Genomic DNA, 11,123 nt, shown 5'->3' with positions numbered 1-11,123 from the left:
AATTTTATTGCTCTTGTATGGTTGCTACATCATGGAGTTCAGATTTTATTGTTCTTTTTCTTTTATATACTTTTATTTATTGCATTCTACATTGACATTATTGTGTGACACTCAGACAAGAACCAAGTACTTGATTCACACCTTTTCCGATTGTTTAATCAAAATTTACAACATATTCATCAATTGTTTTCACAAACTTCATTTGGGTTTTAGAAACTTTTATTTTTTTTCAAATATTTGTCCAGCTTGGTAAGGCCTAACCAATAGAACTGGTCTGAGTCGACTGCTTCACAACATCAACTGGGACCTGCGGGTGATTGTTTTGGCTACCCAATCCGGATTCTTGTGGATTAAAAAAAAAAGAAAACAAAAAAAAAGCCACATATTGAACAATAAAAATAATGTTAATAAATTAACTAAGGGAATCAGGTCCCATGTCCGAGTCGGCAATACTTGATTAGAATCGCCCAGTTCTCTTAAAAAACAGGGCGATTGTATTCAAATTTGTTTGATTTCATGTACCGAGAGGGAATCGACCACGGAACCGCTGAATCAGATCGGTGGTTTTTCGAAACCCGAGACACATCTTCAAAATACTGTAAATCTATTTTCACATTAGCTTCATGAATTTGGAGCTCCAAAAACAAGACAGATTTAATGATCTTTGAGGAATTGAAAGGTACGGTGCAAAATTACTATTTTTAAGGCTCAAAATTCTTTTTTTTAGATTTATTATTGGAGGCCAAGATATATATATAAAAAAATAGTAAGTTTTTAAAGGAATGTTTAGACCTTTGTTTTTAAGCATGTTTTAGAGGGAACACCATGACATCCATCTTTGGGACGGATAGTTTTTGCCTTGGGGAACGCAAATGTAAGAATGTGCCTCCTGATGCATTTAAAATTTTCCAAAATTAAAAACTGTGGCAACCAAAAAGAAAAGTTTTTAGGGAGTTGGCCGACCCATGATTTGCCCTTAGTTTTCTAAGGCTTGATGGTCTGGAGTTAATCTCAAATCTATTCCTGTATAACTTAGAACTCTAAAAATACCACAAGTTTCGTTAACACTGAAGAGTTGAATCGGATAATGAAAAAAAGAAAAAAGGAAAAGAATAAAAGAATGACACAAGTTTTAAGTTTTTTCTCTTTCTTAAGTGGAAAATGCTTCAATAGGGCTGTAACTCTATCAAAATAAGTAAAGTGTCACCTCAAAACTATAGAAAAATGATACTTCGATGTTGAAAAACCTTCAAATCAATCATCTTGATTGTAAAAAAAAAAAAAAAAAAAAGAATTTAAGCCTCAAAATAATGTATATTATAACATGTTATCTTGATGGTGATAGAGTACCTCGAGATTTGATTTGGCGAGTGTTGAAAAAAGAAATAGTGTCCTATACTACATCGATTTGGTGAGAGATATGTATGATAGAGCGCTAACTAGTATATGAACAAATAGTGGAGATACAAGTGAGTTTTTGGAGATACAAGTGAGTTTTCAGTGACAATAGGTCTACATCGAGGGTCAGTATTGAGCCTCTATCTCTTTGCTTTAATTATGGATGACTTAACTAGGTACTTATAGGATAAAGAACTGCGGTGTATGTTGTTCACAGATGACATAGTTTTGATCAATGAGACCCGAAACGGCGTCAATGCAAAGTTAAAAGTTTGGAGGGATCACCTAGAATTCAAAGGTTTTAAAATTAGTCAGACTAAGATAGATTATATGAAATGCAAGTTTGCTAATAATAGGAGTAGAGACGAGGAAGTAGTTAATATTGACGGCCAAAAAGTACAAAAACGATCGTACTTTTGATATCTTGGGTTGATAATCCAGGAAAATAGAGAGATTGAGAAAGCTATCACACACAAAATTAGAGTTAGGTGAGCGAAATGGAAATGTGCAACTGAAATTTTATGTGATCACTGCATACCAATAAAACTGAAGGGCATGTTCTATAGGATAGCTGTGAGACTGGCTTTCCTCTATGGGGCGGAATGTTGGCAGACACAAAACAATATACCTATTGAATGAATATAGCGGAGATGAGGATGTTGAGATGGATGAGTGGCAAGACAAGAAGGAATAAAATTCTAAATGAATTAATTCGAGAGAATTTAGATATGACTTCAATAGGCGATAAGATGAGAGATAGCAGATTTAAGTGGCCTAGCTATATATGGCGCCAACCAAGTACAATACCTGTTAAGAGTTACGAATTAGTTCAAGTGGAAGTATTGAAAAGGATAAAGGTTAGACCTAAAATGACGTGCTTAGAAGTAGTTCGAAAATATATGATGACTTATAGCTTCACTTGAGGGTAAGACCTTTAATAAAGTAGAATGACTGACCAAAATTTGTGTAACGGATTCCGATTAATTGGGAAAAAGATATAATGATGAGGATCTAAATAATCTATTTTCAAGTGTTCACAGTTCTGCAAGATCTGTACCATTTCTTTGGGCTACAATTTTATAATTAATGGTGAAATTGATCTTAGAGCCATCATAAGTGTTTTTCCGATCAGGTCTCAAGTTGAGGCTTTACATTTTTTTGTAAGGCCTAGGCCTTATAGGACTTGCATCCTACTTAAATTCATGATGGTGGTGGATAACCACATAAGAGTTTTGGAAGGGTGGACTCGCCAAACTAGGTGGGTCCACCCCACTATTCTTTCGCTTATCATAAACACGAGACTCCAACCATTTTATGCGTTTACTTAAGCAACATGCAAATTAAAACTAACTCGAAATCTAACAAATCATCACATAAGCTTAAAAATTCTACTTGCAATTTTTCTAGATTTTTAATCAAAGATTAGGGAAGCGGCAATAGGTTGGAGAGGAGAGACCCACTAACTAGATGGCCTCCCATTCCAAACGTGGGTTGAAGTATACAAATGGAAAAAAGAAAAGAAAAAAAGTCATGCATTCTAAGGTAGGATAATGTATTTTGGTTTTGGGGGGAGGGACAAAGGAATGAGTCAAAAGACTTGGACCACCATCATTCTTGCTCCCGTCTACAGGAAGTCGAATGAAGTCCCTTTCCTAGAATTTAGGAAAAGACGGTCACCACTTTCTTGTTTTTCTAGGTGATTAATTCCCAAGACAATTCTATTTCTTGCGAAAGGACTTTCTCAGATAGCACAAAAATATAATGCTTTCTCAAAAGGGACTATTTACTATAAGATCATTTATCTTTGGTACAAAGATGTCACAATTGGTACTAGTCATTAGGCATTAAATTGGATAGCTTGTGGAGAATCATAAAGTTTGAGATTTTTTTTTTTTTAAAAGTTTGGGTCTAATGAATGACACATTCTCAACCTTTCAATTTAAAATTTAATGGACAAGAGTAATTGTGACCTCCTTGTATCAAAAGTAAATGGTCTCTTTGTATTATTTCTTTTCTCAAAAAAGTAAATGTGAAAAATGATAGAGTTAATTACGTACGGATCTCATATAAGTGTATAAAATACAATTTAGTCTATTTATAGGCAAATATTACAACTAAGGTCGGTTTGACCCACTTTTTTTTGACTAAATTACCCCTTGGTCTGTGGATTTCATCTCCATACCGCTTTTAATTTAATTTTTTTAATTTCCATTCATAGGACAGCATCAGACGAGATTGGGGCACAACCCCATTCAGTCCGAGGTTCGAATCCTCAGACTGCTTAAGTTACGTCCAGTTGCGATCCAAGGATCAAATCCTCGGACCTCTTAAGTTTAGTCGAGGGGCTCTGTATAAAATATCGGTTCGAGGATACTGGCCTTAGACCGCTAGTTGATAAAACTGTTTAAGTAAACTCGATCCGAGAATTGCATCCTCGGACTGCCCTGCAATCAACTATATAAATCAGCGAACCCTTTTTTTTTTTCATATTGTCCTTCTTCAAATCATGCTCTCTCTCACGCTTATCTCTCTCAATCCTCTCTCTCTAATCTGATAAGCGGCGAAGCATCTGCTTGCAGTTTTCTGGCATTATTACTGGGGAAAAGTTCATATAGAGCTTAGGCTTTAAAAAATATAAATTAGAGCCTATCTCAAAAATTTAATTGGAAGGTAGGTTTCTGGCATTATTACTAGGGAAAAGTTCATATAGAGCCTAGGCTTTAAAAAATTCAAATTAGAGCTTATCTCAAAAATTTAATTGGAAGAAGTTATTTTGATGTCCAAATATCATCAAATTGATCATCTCGACATCAAAATACATGGACACAAGAAAGAAATGGATTTCAATTTTCGGAAATAGTGCATCATGTAACGCATGTTTTGACAGTCAATTTTCAAGATTTTCAAGTTTTTATAGATCTGCTTGATCTACACTACTTTTGAAGCTTTAAATTTTATAATTAATGATGAAAGTATATTTTAAGGCTATTACAAAAATTTTCATTATTGAAACCATATTTCTCGACACTATTTGAAGGTGGGGTCTAATTTGATTGGAGCCTCGGTTCTATACAAACCACACCCTTGTTACTGTGATTTCAGCAAGAATCTAAAATTAGGTAAGGTTTTTTTTTTTGTTTTTCTTACATGTTTTTACAATCTTGAATTGTTAGATTTGAATCTAAATCTTGGGTTTTTTTTTTTATCAAATGGGAAGTTGCATTTAGATGATTAGTGTTTCGTGAATGTATAGTTTCACCTCAAAAAAGAAAAAAAAACCACTAAAAATTCTTAAGGCACCTCAACTAAGTATTAAATTTCGGTTGCTTTATTAGGGTCAAAGTATTAAATTTCATTTGTTTACATATTAGGGTTTATTTATTTATTTTTGAAACATAGTCGAATATCAGAGGTTTGTGTGATATTTTTTCATTTAAACATGTATTTGAATTTTTAATTTAGTTATACAGATTATTGTTTTGTATTCATACATGTAAATTGATTTTTATTGATTTAGTTATACAATGCAATTTATTGTTGTTGCACTGTATGTTGGTGTTAGGGTGTCTGTCATCGAGCTACCTCACATTGACTCTACAATCCCTTCGTTTGAGTGGTAAGAATGGCCACTGATGGAGTTAGATTGGTGTGTCGTCATGGTGGTATGTTTGAGTGAAATATAAATGATAAGAAAATTTATTACAAGGGTAATAATATAAAAGCCACATTGTATTGTATAGGGGGGGTTAGTCTTTGGAGTGGTTGAAGGCGTATATGGCGACTATTGTACGCTGCGACCCAAATAATTTGACAATTATGTATTAAGAAAATAATAATTTATTAGAGTTAAATGAAGACGGAGATGTGACATGTAAGCCATTAATAACTTGTATTCATGTATGTGTTTCAAACTTATTTTCTGAACCAACACATATGGAACACCAATGAAGAGTGGATGACGCGAGTCCATCGACCTAAATTTTTTAGGGCCAGTGACATGAGCGGCAGTGGCATGAGCAGCAGCGGCATGCGATAGTGACATGAGCGACAGTAAGAAGAGAACATGCGTGGCGATGAAGGATGTTGCCACCGTGCGTGAACGCTAGGAGCACTTCTTTACCTGCCCTTGCATGAGTGCCACTTGCATGCCTCAAATTGCCACTTGGATGCCACCGAATGCCACTTGGCTTTGCATGACTACCTCCTCCTCCCTTGGACTCATTTAAGCCGTTTCCCTCACCTCTTCAAAGCTTTGGGGGTTCTCTCTCTCTCTCACTCTCACTCTCACGCCTTCTTTTCCTACCGTTAGAACTTCAGCCCTTGGAGTCATCTTGGGAAATTAGAACTTGACTGTCTAGGAGAGAAACTTGGAGTACTTGGATTCAAGTAAGTGGGTTTAGTATCTATTTATCATTGAATTTAATTTGACTTTCTAGTAATCAATTTAAGCATGAAAGTATGTAAAATTATAGAACGAAGGACATGAGGGTGATGGGGTTAGAATGAGCCTGAAATTCCAGAATTGTAACTCTAAATTTCATGATTGATTGAGCACTATAGATAACTTTGTTAGTTATGAAAATTTGTGGAAAAGCTCACTTGTGAGTCTAGTTTGAAATGAACAAGGTCTTACATCAATGCCTATTTTGATTTGGGAAATATTATTCATTCTTTGGTACATGCAAAAAACTTGGAGAATGGAATTTCCAGGTAATATGCATGCTTTTTTGTTGAACTATTCAGTAATTAAATGATGTCCAAATAGGCTCAAATTAGTTTTGAATGAATGAGATATAGTCGTTTACTTAAACTTTGATTTTTACATCATCTTGAAATTCCCTATGGATTATAATTTATGCTTCAAAATGTATGGATATGTCATTGTTAAAAGGTTGCAGAAAATTTCTGGTCTGTCACTCTTTTTGTATCAAAATTTTGACCCATCAAATGATATCCAAATACTTTCAAATCACCGCAATTTGAAAGATACTTGTGTCCACTATAATATTCATGTTTAAACTTTGCTTAGATTCTTTATAAATGATGATCTATGGTTCAAATTGTGCAAGCATGTCACTGTTGGCAGTTTTCACTGGAACTAGCAACTGTTGCCTATGTTACCATAAGTTTTGACTAACTAAATAGAGTCCAATTCCTCCCAAACTACTTCCATTTGAAAGATTTGTGTGTATGCTTAAAGTTGTTTGTTGAAATCATCTTGAAATACTTTCTAGATTGAAAGTTATACCTTTGAGAAGAGAGGTATGTTATTGTTACCAGCTACAAAAATTTCCAGAACTATGCTTGTTTTTATAGTGAACTGTTTAGTGACCAAACTATGCCCATATGTGTCCAAATCACTTTTAAATAAACAATACGCGAGTCTATTTCGAAATTGATTTTGGAACCATGCCAAAAGTCTCCATGCTTCGATAATAGTGCCCTATTTCTATGAAGATACCATGGATGTGTATGTAGAGAATGTTAGAATTGTTATATCCTTTTATTGAGCTAATTACTGATCAAATCAAGCGATGAATGTTGTAAGTGCTATGTGACCATTTTCATGTGATAGGTGTACGTGCCATGTGATGAAGTTTCACGTGATAAGTATAAGTGCCATGTGACCATTTTCATATGATAAGCGTTAAATGTTAAATGCCATAGTGTTATTTGACCCATGTTATTTGTTCAGTGCTATGTGATAAATGTCATAATAATATGTGATAAGTGTTATATGACCAGTGCCATGTGACAAGTGATAAGTGATAAGTGCCAAGTGATATGTGAGCTATCGGCATGCTTTAAGCACGACCATATTGTGCTTCGATAATGATAAAGTGATATAAGAGACACTATGCATGGGTAATCCGTGGTAGTGTGAGGTGATGTGATACGAAAGTGATTGCCGACATTGTTTCATAACTCTTTATGATAGGAGGGAAGTTAGGATGAGTGTAATGGGAGGGTCGCACCCCCCGAACAATTTATGTGATGTAGAGAGAAAAACAGTGAACTGTGTTTTACAAAGCAAGTGCCTATCAAAAGCCCTAAAGCGTGTTGGAGATTGTGTGTGTGAGTATGATGGCATTACTAAATGGGTCACTCATTGTCATTGCCTTCCCTCTTGAGTAATGATAGAAGTCCTTAACAATGGGATTGGCATGGCTTGATGAATAAGGCTTCTACGTTGGGAGTAGGTGGACTAAGAAGTGAGTGGTTAGTACTAAAATTGTGAATGTGAATGATAATGGCCATGTTGACTGAATGATAGTTATGATATTTGATATGACACCTGTGATAGATGTATTGATAAGACTGCTGATTTAAATGACATATGTACTAGGATTGCTTATAATTGAAAGAATTATTCATGATACCTGGATAAATCCAATTCTGATGCATAATATCTAGATCTTCTTACTGGGTTTCATAGCTCATTCTATAAATTTCAACCCTTGTAGATTGATAGAGGTAGGTCTCGGGCTGAAAGCAGTAAGGTTCATGGTCGAGGGTTGAAGCCATGCCTTTGTTGTGAAGTCTCTACCATTGTACATCTATTTGGCAGCCGATCATCGCTTGTGGTTGTTGTTTTAGGATCTTAGGTAATATTGGGCCGTAGATGCCCCAAACTCTTTTTGTAACATTTTGGAGAGACATTTTGTACAGTGTAATTAAATTATGAATGAAATTCCTCTTCATTCATTTTAGAATGATTGTTTTTAATTCTTCTTCGTGGTGTGCTTTAATTACCGATTTTATAAAGCGTTGAGTTCACTCTGACCTGAGTGTCATTCGCTACCTTGGGATCATGGTCTCGCACTCTGCGAGTATGGTAAGGGCGCCAAGGGGTGTAAACTCAAATGATGTCATAGAGACTTGACCCGATCGTGATGAGCAATATATATTGGACATGCCATGCCCTCCAGCGTGGACTTGAGTTGATTTGCATGTCGGATAATATTTTGAGCATGATAATATTTTGAGCATGTCAGGGCTCTTCGAGAACATTTGGTTGATTATGCCGTATGTCAGAATTTAACATGAAATACAAGATAAACGACCAAGAGCGCGTAGTTGCAGTCTGTGCTGCAGAGGGGTGCAAATAGGAAGTCCACTGCTCTAGGAATCATCCCACTCAATTTTTTAAAATGAGAAAGATGCATACATGTATAGGTCCACTTGGAATGGCTCATCAACCATTAGCAAGTAGCCAGTGGATTACCAGAAAAATTAAAGCTCGTTTGACTAATAAGATGGAACTCGCTCCAAAAGATATTGTTAAAGTTATTCATTGAGAACATGGTGTCCCATTGACATACATGCAAGTGTGGCAGGAAAAGAAGTTGCTGACTGAAATGACACTTGGTTCACATAGGCAGTCGTTTATAGAGCTACCCTTATACCTTGAGAAGATACAACTCACCAACCCAATATGTAGGGTATATGTTAACAGACGCTCAATATAGGTTTCAACATTTGTTTCTAGTATTTCGTCCACCCATGTATGGGTATTTGTATGGTTGTAGGCTTCTTGTAGTCTTGGATGACACATTCTTGAAGGGAATATATAAGGGTATATTGTTGGCAGCTATTAGTGCAGATGCCAATGGTGGTATGTTCCTTATTGCAATATCCATTGTGAAGAGAGAGGACTCTGATAGATGGATTTGATTTCTTGACTGTCTAAGGCAGCAGTTCAATGAAAGACTAGAGATGCGTTTCACAATTTTTTCAGACCGACAAAGATTAGAAGACTGCAATCCAACGAGTTTTCCCAAATTGTTATTAGGGGTTTTGCATGTGTCATATGGAAGAGAACTTTAAGCGGCAATGGAAGAATCCTGTACTGCTGGCATTGTTTGGAATGCCGCCCATGCATTGCGACCAGAAGAATTTCAGGTAGAGATGTCAAAAATTCAGGAAGCTGATGCTGCAATGTATCAGTGGAAGATGAAGAGTACACCTAAATATTCAGTGAATGCGTAGTTTTCTGTCCTAAGACATGATCAACTCGTGTCAAATTTTGCAGAGGTCTATAATAATTGGATTAAAGAAGATTGAGACAAGCTAATAATTGCATTATGTGAAAGCATTAGCGTGAAATTAATGAAGTTGTTTCAAGAGAGAAGAGAGGAGGCAGATAAGTGGACCCGCCAAAGGTACAAGAAGAAATGGACTTGCAGATTGATCAATCACGCTTTCTTCACCATATTGTACGAGCGTCGGGTAGGTGTTCTGAAGTTCATGCAGATAAAACGTATGCAGTGAATCTGAATGCTTGGCATTGCTCATGTTTAGTTTGGAACACTATTGGGTTGCCTTGCAGTCACGTTCTTGTTGTTATAAGCTACATCTGCCTTCCTATAACGGCGTTTTGTCCTCCATTCTTTTTTGTGTAAGCTTTTAAGAGGGCTTCTTCATGATTTCACTTTTCATGGAGTCATCAATGGGGTGTTGCTTCCCCCAAAGATGGTTCAGTTACCCGACAGACCAAAGAAAGAGCGGAGACGTACTGAAGACAAAATCACCAGGGGGTACTTCTGCGAGCACTGTGGCTATAAGGGCCACAACAGGCGGTCATGTAGAGAACCGAGTGATGAACCTATTCGTGAGATACATGGAAAAGCAATTGATGAATCATTGCCTGAGTGCGAAGAAGAGAGCAAACACATTCGTCATCTGAGCATGAGAGCATTGAGCAAGAGAGTGAAGATGATACATGCAACGACGAAGTCAGTGAGTCCGGAGAGAATGTATGTGGTAGTTCAGATGAATGAAATCTATGTTTGGGGAGGCTGTCAGTGTTTTTGTTTTTGGATTTTTGAGAAACAGTGTTATTTTGTATATCAATCACTGTTATACTTTTTCTATTGTTCAAATAGTGTTATTTTGATATTGGAATTGTGTTCAAATCTGGCTTGTTTGAAATGTTATGATTATAATTTGTTGTCTACGAGCCACTATATCATCGAAATTTGATGAGCTGACTAACCAAAATGACATGACATTTTTTTTTTTACAAGTGCAAGAGCGGTTCGAGATAACCGCCCTGGCGTCTGTCTTTTTTGTGGGTTTCAGGGCCTCGGACAACTCTCTGGAACAAAAATAAAATAAAATAATAGACAGCAGTCCGAAGTTCCCATCCTCGAAACGCCATTACATTTTCATTTTTGGTCCGAGGATGAGAACCTCGGACCACCCTGCAACATTTTTTGTTGGAATCCAGAGAGCGGTCCGAGGCTCTCATCCTCGAACCGCCATTATATTTTCACTTTCAGTCCGAGGATGGGAACCTCAGACCGCTCTCTGGAGCCCAAAAAAAAATATTGCTGCAGGGTAGTCCGAGGTTCCCATCCTTGGACCGAAAGTGAAAATGCAATGGCGGTCCAAGGATGGAAACTTCGAACCGCTCTCTTGAACCCAAAAACAAATGTTGCATAGCGGTTTGAGGTTCCATCCTCGGATTGAAAGGGAAAATTCAATGGTGGTCCGAGGATGGAAACCTCGGACCGCTCTCTAGAACCCAAAAGAAAAATGCTGCAGGGCGTCCGAGGTTCCCAACCTCGGACCGAAATTGAAATGCAATGGCGGTCCTAGGATGGGAACCTTGGACTGCTCTCTGGAACACAAAAAAGAATACTGTAGTACGGTCCGAAGTTCCCATCCTCGGATTGCCATTGCATTTCCATCTTCGATATGAGGATGGAAATCTTGGACCACCA

At 36.8% G+C, this 11,123-nt stretch overlaps 1 long non-coding RNA gene across 1 annotated transcript; it reads left to right on the top strand.

Moving 5' to 3' along the window:
- Nucleotides 1-5,644: 5,644 nt before the first annotated feature.
- On the top strand, nt 5,645-10,315 carry LOC148782457 (uncharacterized). The gene is made up of 2 exons (XR_016053547.1): nt 5,645-5,784; nt 7,863-10,315. It is a non-coding gene; the product is annotated as an uncharacterized LOC148782457 (long non-coding RNA).
- Nucleotides 10,316-11,123: the final 808 nt, after the last annotated feature.

The sequence above is a fragment of the Amborella trichopoda genome, chromosome 4 (assembly GCF_054954075.1).
Source record: "Amborella trichopoda isolate Santa Cruz 75 chromosome 4, AtrichopodaSantaCruz75HAP2 v2.0, whole genome shotgun sequence".
In the NCBI taxonomy this organism is placed as follows: domain Eukaryota; kingdom Viridiplantae; phylum Streptophyta; class Magnoliopsida; order Amborellales; family Amborellaceae; genus Amborella; species Amborella trichopoda.
The sequence above is the reverse complement of the archived record's forward strand: the minus strand, read 5'-3'. Positions and strand labels throughout refer to the sequence as shown.